Source organism: Eumetopias jubatus, unplaced genomic scaffold (assembly GCF_037043125.1).
Source record: "Eumetopias jubatus isolate StellerSeaLion01/CBP00866 unplaced genomic scaffold, mEumJub1_p1.0 scaffold_9, whole genome shotgun sequence".
NCBI lineage: Eukaryota > Metazoa > Chordata > Mammalia > Carnivora > Otariidae > Eumetopias > Eumetopias jubatus.
Genome location: NW_028274815.1, coordinates 92,721,049 through 92,732,050, shown reverse-complemented (window position 1 = coordinate 92,732,050; position 11,002 = coordinate 92,721,049).

The window sequence follows — 11,002 nt, the reverse complement described above, 5'->3', positions numbered from 1 at the left end:
ACACTGAGATATCACCTTACACCAGTTAGAATGGCAAAAATTGACAAGGCAAGGAACAACAAATGTTGGAAAGGTTGTGGAGAAAGGGGAACCCTCTTACACTGTTGGTGGGAATGCAAGTTGGTACAGCCACTTTGGACAACAGTGTGGAGGTTCCCATCAACAGAGTAAGAGGGTCCTTCTTTCTCTGCATCCTCAACAATATCTGTCATTTCCTGACTTGTTAATTTTAGTCATTCTGACTGGTGTGAGTTGGTATCTCTTTGTAGTGTTGATTTGTATTTCCCTGATACTGAATGATGTTGACCATTTTTTCATGGGTCCGTTGGCCATTTGTATGTCTACTTTGGAGAAGTATCTGTTCATGTCTTCTGCCTATTTCTTGATTGAATTATTTTGTTTTTTGGTTGTTGAGTTTGATAAGCTCTTTATAGATTTTGGATACTAACCCTTTATCTGATAAGATATTTGCAAATATCTTCTCCCATTCTGTTGGTTGTCTTTTGGTTTTGTTGACTATTTCCTTTGTGGTGCAAAAGCTTTTTATCTTGATGAAGTCCCAATATTTCATTTTTGATTTTGTTTCCTTTTCCTTGTAGGCGTGTCTAGTAAGAAGTTGTGGCAGCCAAGGTCACAGAGGTTGCTGCCTGTGTTCTACTCTAGGATTTTGATGAATTCCTGTCTTATATTTAGGTCTTTTATCCATTTTGAGTTTATTTTTGTGTATGGTGTAAGAAAATGGTCCAGTTTCATTCTTCTGCATGTGGCTGTCCAATTTCTACAACACCATTTGTTGAAGAGACTGTGTGTTTTCTACTGGAGATTCTTTGCTGCTTTGTCAAAGATTAGTTGACCATTGAATTGAGGGTCCATTTCTGGGTTCCCTATTCTGTTCCATTGATCTATGTGTCTATTTTTGTGTCACTACCATACTGTCTTGATGATTACAGCTTTGTAACACAGTTTGAAGTCTGGAATTTTGATGCTTCCAGCTTTGATTTTCTTTTTCAACATTCTTTTGGTTATTTGGGGTCTTTTCTGGTTCCATAGAAATTTTAGGATTGGGGTGCCTGGGTGGCCAGTCGTTAAACATCTGCCTTCGGCTCAGGTCATTATCCCACAGTCTTGGGATCAAGCCCTGCATTGGGCTCCCTGCTCCGTGGGAAGCTTACTTCTTCCTCTCCCACTGCCGCTGTTTGTGTTCCCTCTCTCGCTGTGTCTCTGTCAAATAAATAAATAAAATTAAAAAAAAAATTTTAGGCTTATTTGTTCCATCTCAGTGAAAAAAGCTGACAGTATTTTGATAGGGATTGCTTTGAATGTATAGATTGCTCTAGGTAGCATAGACATTCTAACAATATTTGTTCTTCCAATCCATGAGCGTGGAAACTCTTCTACATTTCTTTGTGTTCCTCAATTTCTTTTATGAGTGTTCTATATTTTTCTGAGTATAGATCATTTGCCTCTTTGGTCAGGTTTATTCCTAGGTATCTTATGGTTTTTGGTGCAATTATAAATGGGATCGATTCCTTAATTTCTTTTTCTTCTGTCTCATTGTTAGTGTATAGAAATGTAACTGGTTTCTGTATATTGATTTTATATCCTGCCACATTGCTGAGTTCCTGTATGAGTTCTAGCAATTTTGGGGTGGTGACTTTTGGGTTGTCCACATAGAGTATCATGTTATCTGCAAAGAGTGAGAGTTTGACTTCTTTGCTCATTCAGATGCCTTTTATTTCTTTTTGTTGTCTGATTGCTGAGGCTAAGACTTTTAGTACTATGTTGAAAAAAAAAGTGGTGATAGGGCATCCCTGCCTTGTTTCTGACCTTAGGGGAAAAGTTCTCACTTTTTCCGTATTGGGAATGATATTCACTGTGGGCTTTCTGTATATGGCTTTTATAATATTGAGGTATGTTCCCTCTATCCCCACACTGTGAAGAGAAAGAAAGTAATATTTTGATCAAGAAAGGATGTTGTGCTTTGTCAAATGCTTTTTCGGCATCTATTGAGAGGATCAAATGTGTCTTGTCACCTTTTTTTTTTAATTAATGTATTGTAACACACTGATTGATTTGTGGTTGTTGAACCAACCTTGCATCCCAGGGATAAATCCAACTTGGTTATGGTGAATAATCCTTTTAATGTGCTGTTGGATCCTATTGGCTAGTATTTTGGTGAGAATATTTGCATCCATGTTCATCAAGGATATTGGTCTGTAATTCTCCATTTTGATGGGGTCTTTACCTGGTTTTGGGATCAAGGTAATGCTGGCCTCATAAAATGAGTTTGGAAGTTTTCCTTCCGTTTCTATTTTTTGAAACAGTTTCAGAAGAATCGCTATTAATTCTTCTTGAAATGTTTGGTAGAATTCCCCTGGGAAGCCATCTGGCCCTAGGTTTTTGTTTGTTGGGAGAGCTTTGATGACTGCTTCAATTTCCTTAGTGGTTATAGGTCTGTTCAGGTTTTCTATTTCTTCCTGGTTCAATTTTGGTAGTTGATACATCTCTAGGAATGCATCCATTTCTTCCAGATTATCTAATTTGCTGGTGTATAGTTGCTCATAATATGTTCTTATATTTGTTTGTATTTCTTTGGTGTTGGTTGTGATCTCTCCTCTTTCATTCATGATTTTGTTGATTTGGGTCATTTCTCTTTTCTTTTTGATAAGTCTGGCCAGGAGCTTATCAATCTTATGAATTCTTTCAAAGAACCAGCTCTTAGTTTCATTGATCTGTTCTACTGTTCTTTTGGTCTCTATTTCATTGATTTCTGCTCTGATCTTTATTATTTCTCTTCTCCTGCTGGGTTTAGGCTTTATTTGCTGTTCTTTCTCCAGCTCCTTTAGGTCTAGGGTTATGTTGTGTATTTAAGACCTTTCTTGTTTCTTGAGAAAGGCTTGTATTGCTAGATACTTTCCTTTTTAGACTGCCTTTGCTGAATCCCAAAGATATTGAACAGTTGTGTTTTCATTTTCACTGGTTTCCATGAATTTTTTTTTAATTCTTCTTTAATTTCCTGGCTGACCCATTCATTCTTTAGTAGGATGGTTTTTAGCTTCCATGTATTTGAGTTCTTTCTGACTTTCCTCTTGTGATTGAGTTCTAGTTTCAAAGCTCTGTGGTCTGAAAATATGCAGGGAATGATCCCAATCTTTTGGTATTGGTTGAGACCTGCTTTGTGACCTAGGATGTGATCTATTCTGGAGAATGTTCCATGGGCACAAGAGAGGAATGTGTATTCTGTTGCTTTGGGATGGAATGTTCTGAATATATCTGTGAAATCCATTTGGTGCAGTGTTTCATTTAAAGTCTTTATTTCCTTGTTGATCTTTTGCTTAGATGATCTGTCCATTTCAGTGAGGGGGGTGTTAAAGTCCCCTACTATCATTGTATTGTTGTCGATGTGTTTCTTTGCTTTTGTTATTAACTGGTTTATATAAGTGGCTGCTCCCATGTTAGGGGCATAGATATATACAATTATTAGATCTTCTTGTTGGATAGACTCTTTTATTGTGATATAGTGTTCTTCCTCATCTCTTATTACAGTGTCTGGATTAAAATCTAATTTGTCTGATATAAGGATTGCCACCCCAGCTTTGTTTTGATGTCCATTAGCATGATAAATTGTTTTCCCCTCCCTCGCTTTCAATCTGGAGATGTCTTTGGTTCTAAAATGAATCTCTTGCTGACAGCATATTGATGGGTCTTGCTTTTTTTTTTTTTTTTAATCTTATCTGATACTGTGTTTTTTGATTGGGGCATAGTCCATTTACATTCAGAGTAACTATTGAAAGATATGAATTTAGTGCCATTGTATTACCTGTAAAATCACTGTTTCTGTATGTTGTCTCTGTTCCTTTCTGGTCTATGTTACTTTTGGGCCTCTCTTCACTTAAAGGAACCCTTTCAATATTTCTTGCAGGGCTGATTTAGGGATCACAAATTCTTTTAGTTTCTGTTTGTCCTGAAAACTTTTTATCTTTTCTTCTATTTTGAATGACATCTTAGCTGGTTAAGTATTCTTGGCTGCATATTTTTCTCATTTAGCACCCTGAATATATAATGCCAGTCCTTTCTGGTCTGCCAGGTCTCTGTGGATAGGTCTGCTGCCAGTCTAATGTTTCTACCCTTGTAGGTTACAGACCTCTTGTCCAGAGCTGCTTTCAGGATTTTCTCTTTGTCTCTGAGATTTGCAAGTTTCACTATCATATGTCAGGATGTTGACATATTTTTATTGATTTTGAGGGGAGTTCTCTGTGCCTCCTGGACTTGAATGCCTGTTTCCTTTCCCAGATTAGGGAAGTTCTCTTCTATTTTGCTCTAATATACCTCTTGTGTCCCTCTCTCTCTCTTTCCTCTTTTTTCTGGCATTCCCAATTATTCTAATATTGTTTTGCTTCATGGTATCACTTATCTCTCAAATTCTCCCCCCTCAATCCAGTAGTTATTTATCTCTCTTTTTCTCGGCTTCTTTATTCTCTGTCTTTTTGTCTTTTATATCACTAATTTTCTCTCTTGCCTCATTTATCCTAGCAGCTAGATCCTGCATTTTTTATTGTAACTCATTAATAGCCTTTTTGATTTCAACTTGATTAGATTTTAGTTTTTATTTCTCCAGAAAGGGATTCTCTAGAGTCTTCTATGCTTTTTTCAAGCCCAGCTAGTATCTTTATAATAGTTATTCTGAATGCTATTTCCTACATCTTACTTATATCCATGCTGAATACCTCCCTGGCAGTCAGTACTGCTTCTTGTTCTCTTGTTTGAGGTGAGTTTTTCCATCTTGTCATCTGTTTTAAAAAAAGAATACATGAACAAGAGAGTAAAATATTAAAATGGCAACAACAATCCCAGAGAAATATACACTAAACAAATCAGAAGAGACCCAAAACTGAAAAATAAAATAAAATAAAATAAAATAAAATAAAATAAAATAAGAATATAATCAGACAGGTGAACAGAACAGCTAATGCACTGGATCCTGTGTGTATTTTGGTTTGTTTGTTAGAAAACTAGATCCCCAAATTGTAAAGAAATAAGAACTTATATATGTACAAAATAAATAAAATACAGTGAAAGGATAGAATGTAACTGTAAAAATGAAAATTAAAAGACAAAAAAAAAGAATATAAACAGACAGGTGAACAGAACAGAGCAATATTCTACATCCTGAGTGTACTTTGTTCAGTTTGTTAGAAGAAACTGCATCCCAAAATTGTAAAGAAAGAAAAACTTATATGTACACAAAAATAAAATTAAATACATTGAAAGGATAGAATGTAAGTGTAAAGATGAGAATTAAAAAATGACTTTAACAAAAAAAAGAGAGAATATGATCAGACAGGTGAAGAGAACAGAGCCATACATTAGATTCTGGGTGTATTTTGATCTGTTTGTTAGAAGAAACTGCATCCCAAAATTGTGAAGAAAAAAATATATATATATACAAAAATAAAAATAAAAACAAAAGGATAGACTGTAACTGTAAAAATGAAAATTGAAAAAGATTTGAAAAAAGAGTTGATAAAATAAATTTGTTGGAAAAAAAGAAAAAAATTAAAATTGAAAGACTAAAGAATTGTGGGAAAAACATGAATTCTATATACTCTTTTCCCCTAGTGCTAGAGTTTCGCAGTTCTGTGTGTTTGGTAAACTTGGTCTTAGCCTGATGTTCTTGTTGATCTTCTGGCAGAAGAGGCTATTGCTTTGATTCTTTGTCCTGGTTGGAGTTACACTGCCCTTGCTAGGGGGCCAGGCTAAGTAAGTGGCTCCCGATTGCTCTATGTGCCCATTGTTCCCTGAAGGCTTTCTGCACCACTTTAGAGCATGAGAATGAAAATGACAGCCTCCCAATCTCCAACCCTGGAGCCAAGAGCTCAGCCCCACTCCCCAGTGTGCCCTCAGGGGAAAGCAGTCAATCACTCCTGTCTCCCTGGTCTCCATCAGCACTCTGTGCTCACTCAGCCTGTGATTGATCATTTCTATGTCAGGCATGCAACCCCATTTCGAGTCTCCAAATGCTGCAAACTCCTGGGGTGTGCACCCATGCTGCTTCTCCCAGGGGAGGAAGAGAGGTCTCATCGCAGCTCTGCTGCTTGCTGGGCCCCTGTGAGAAAGCAGTCTCCCAACTTTGCCACAGCTCATGGTATATGTCAATGCTGAGCTGAGAGCCCATTCTTGGGCTCACTGATTGCAGCTGGCTTCCCCACTCTGATTACTGGGAACTCTGCCACACTCAGGCATTCCCAGTCTTCTTGTAACCCCAAGAATCCTGAGACCACACTCTCTCACCTAGGATTCTGCCCCACTTTACCACCTGAGAACCTTTCAGTCAGGAATTTCCCTCACTGGAGCAGACTTGTAAAAATTCTGATTTTGTGCTCTGCTGCTATATTACTTTCCGGTGCTGGCTTACAGAGGCTCCCTCCCCCTGCAGTTTATCTTCCTATATATTGCCTCAGATTCACTTCTTCACACCTCCTACCTTGCAAAAAGTGGTTGCTTTTCTATTTTTTTGTGTTGCAGCTATTGTTTTCTTATATCTCCAGTTGAATTCGCAGGTGTTCAGAATGATTTGATAGCTACCCAGCTGAATTCCAGGGACCAGATGAAACTAAAGTCTCCTAATCCCCCACCATCTTGGACTATCTTCTTGGAATCTGTAATTTTAAAAAGCTGTCTACTTCTCAACAAATGGTGTCAGGAAAACTGGATATCTACATGCAAAAAGATGAAACAATATTTAGTCAATGTATTGCTTCTTACAATATATATATATTTTAAATTTTTTGACTCCTTATACTTAGGACAATTTAGTTCCTCAGCATCAAGTAAACTTTGTTTCTCCCACATTTTAGGCTCCCTGAGTAATGTCTGCATCACCTCTGTATATGTGGGAAGTGGTGCTTGGAGCATGAAGGGTACACTGAAATCACACGCATAGGCAATGTTTCCAGTGCCCTTGGGTGGAGAACTGACTGGAACCTAGTCAAACAAGACTTTAAAATAGATGAGTAAATCCTAGAGAAATGTCAACTGGAAAATTTGGGTGCTCGAAGCAATCTTGTAGTAAACCTTAGATGATAAAGATCTGAGTGCAAATGGTTTATGGAGAGATGATCCAAGGAAGCACCACTAGAGGAGTGGCAAAATGGGACAGGAAAGGAAAACAAACCAAGATGTGGACGTCATCCTTGATGTCAGAAAACCCTGTTTACTTTGCCTCCAAATAAATGTAAAGCTGGTCACTCCATCTGCACCATTGACCCAAAAGTGAAGTTGAATCTTTATCTTATCCCACATACAAAAATTAACAAAATGGATCAAAGACCTAAAAGCTAAATTTATAACACTCTTAGAAGAAAACAGAGCAGAAAATCTTCATGACATTGGATTTGACAATGATTTTTTGGGCATAACAACAAAAGCGTAGACAGCAAAAGAAGAAAATAGATAAATTGGACTATATCATAATTAAAAGCTTCTGTGCATCAAAGGACACAATTCAACAGAATGAAAGCCAACCCAATGAATGGGAGAAAAGTATTTGCAAATCATATATTTGATTATAGATTAATATCCAGAATATATAAAGAACTCTTACAACTCAACAACAAAAAGGCAAATGACCTGATTAATTAATGGGCAAAGACTTGAATGGACATTTCTCCAAAGAAGATATTCCAATGACCAATAAGCACATAAAAAGAGGTGTAACATCACTAATTATTATGAGAATGTAAATCAAAATCTCAATGAGATACCACCTCATACCTATGTGGTTGGCTACTATCAATAAAATAAAATAAAATAAAATAAAATAAAATAAAATAAAATAAAATAAAATAAAATAATAAAAAGTAACAAGTATTGCATTTTACTGAACAGAAAACTGAGGCTTAGAGGGTATGTGTATTGTTGAATGATAACGGAGCACATTAAAATTTTCAAAAATTTATTTGAGCATACATTGATTTGAGTTGGGTAATGCAAAACCAAAAATGGTTAGGAGAACTCCACCAATAGGAGCTAGGGGAGAGGTTTTTATAGAGGAGAATTGGAAGCAAAGCAAAGAAATTACTTGATTGGGTATAGTTCAAGTGGTTGCATTTATTTGGTTTGTGATTGGTTGTTTTGGTTTCATTATCTCACATTCAACTGCATTAACGTTCATCTAAGTTTTAGTTAATTGTGTAGGCTTAAGGCATTAGAGCCTTCTCAGTCTAAGGGTCTCCTTGTTTAATTACTTTAACAGTATTATGCTTAAGGTCACAGAATTAAGGTTACAGCTAAGATAAGACTTATTTTGTGACTCCCAATCTCTTCCTTGGTCATGTCATACAAACTTCCAGAAACAAGGGGAGCCATGTTCCATTGTAGATGAGAGGAAAAGCTGCAATGTATTACTATAGCATTTGATTTTTAGCACAAAAATTAAATTCTACTTTAATGATATTCAGCTTGAGATAAGACTACACAAATAACATAAAGAAGGAAAAAAAATGTAATAATCCCACTTGAAGCTAGAAACTTCCTCTAAGGAGAGAGACACAAATGTGTATCCCAAGAAAGGATGGGATCTCTTCTTCAAGAGGAGGCAAAGTCAGCATTTGATAAATATTTGCAGAATTCTTCCAACTTCAACGTCTCCTTATGAGGATTGGGAAAAACCAAGGCAGTGCAGAGGAAATAGTTTGACCCTCTTTCCCAAAGGAAGATTGCAGGAAGACTTGGAGAAGTGAAGAATAAACTCAACCACATTTCTCTGAGGTCAGGAGTTTGTCACATTCAGAGCAGGAATTTATGGCAACTGTTCCAGTAATTTCTTATTGAAAATTAAGAACTCTGAAGGATTAAGTTAAAGAGGTAAAATGAAATAATACAGTATGCTTCACAGCAATGACAAAGGACTTGCTTATAGAAAGTAAGCAATTCTGAGCCCTTTGAGGAGGATAGAAACAACGTGCTTTTGTCCTGTGGAAGACATCCTCGAGGGTAGCTCATTTTGTGGACTGTGAAGAGTTTATTATTTGTTTATTCTTTGTTTGAAAAGATCATTTTGCTTGCTGTATGTAGAATGATGGAGAGGGGAGGGAGGTGAGGAGGCCAACTAGGAAGCAGCTTCAAAAGCAAGACATGATCTTAGGTTGCCCTAGGATGGAGACAGCAAGGTGAATAAAGTGGGCAAGTATGAGATGCAGAAGGTAGGATCTCTGGGGTTTGCTGCTGTATTGAATATGGAAACCAATCAACATAATTTTTAGCACCAGCCACTGAGTAAATTTGGGTGAATGGGAAAAAGGTACTGGGTCAGGGAGCAGTAAAGGCAAGCTCAGCTTGGATATGTTAAATTTGTAATGTCCAGAAGGCAAGCAGTTTGGCTACAATGTTTGACTTTGTTTGCCCTGAAATATGTTTTCTTCACACATAAAAAGGGAGGAAAATTATACCTCCCTTACAGGGCTGTTTTGGATTTGGACTTTTCGGAAGTGTTAAAGCAGTATGAAAATATAATAAGATATAATATCTATAGGAAAAGGAACATGTAATTGTCAATCAGCAGGTAGAAATGCTGGTTCCCAAAGACAGTGAAGTAAGTTGTGGGAATAAGCAGATGTAAGCAGTCAGCATGGTATTAGAAAGCTCCTTCCCCTACAACAAGCACAATTATATGTGGTGTGTGTGTGTGTGTGTGTGTGTGTGTGCGTGCATGTGTGTGTGTGTTATTATGAGTGTGCATTCCTGTGTCGTTTGTACTTTTGCATGTGTGTGTTCAATTCAACACAGGAGTAATGAGGAAATGAGAAAGGAATGGGGTGAAAGTTTCTAAAATGAAAGCTAAAGAGATAATACCAGGTACCAGGTTTTGGTGAGTGGTGAGCATGTTTAAAATGCTTTGCCCTTTTGATCTGAGTCAGCAGGATCAGTGTGCAGGATCCAGTAAAGGGGAATACTTCAGAGAGGGAGGGTTTTTTGTGTACATCCAAGAAAAACTGGCCATGTGGTTTGTGGGAGTAAAAGGAAATGATAAATGGATTAGAAGTCCTGAAAGGCAAGCAGTGACATGAGCTTTTCCAAGAGGAATGGCAAATTACATAAGTATCTAATAAAATAGTTGGTACACATTTCCATCCTGTTGTGGAGCGTAAGGGTAGCTAATGAATTCCAAAGGAGCAGTTCAATGGTGAGTCAGGGGACATGGAGACCTGGTGAAGGATATTTGCTTTTTCTGTCAAGCCCCTCTCAAGCATACCTTTTTATCTTTCTCTGGAGAGCTTCACTCCCTGACCTCAGCGGTAGGAACATTACCAGATGAGTCAAACACAATAGCCTATAGTCCTGGTCTTGAGGAGTAGACCCTGATGCACTTGAGTCCTGAGCAAGAGTGACTTGAGGCCTTCCCCAGGATTTTTCTACCAGTGGTTTGCAGAAAAGAGCTACCAGTCCCCAGAGCTACAAGGGTGACAATTCCATTTGGCAGTATGGCAAACTCAGACTCAGTCATCCTACCAATGAGAAACAAGTAAAGTAATTGGTTAGCTACTGGTGTCTAAAAAGTCACCCTGACAGTGGCTTGAGACAACTGAACTCTCATCTTTTTTCTGTTTTATTGGGCTCAGTGATCTTTTGCTGAACTTTCTTTGGCTCTCTCCCAAGGTTGCATTCCACTGGTGGTGGGAGCATCCCGAGCACTCAGGCCCAGGGACAGAGCTTAAGGAGCTTCTGTCTGCATCATGTTAGCTGATGTAGGATTGGCCAAAGCAAGTCACATACATGGCCAAACCCAGAGTAAGAGTGGGAGTGAACAGAGGAGGCACGATTGGTTGGGGACCATCATTGTGACAATCTACTACACTAAGGTTCAGACACTCTAGTGGCATCAAAATCCATGGCCCTGGGAATCTTTGATGTGTTTTCCCATCATTTAAAAGATCCCTGACTAATGAAGACCACCAGACACCAGAGATTATTCTCATCTACTAAGGCAGGGAAAATTTTCTAT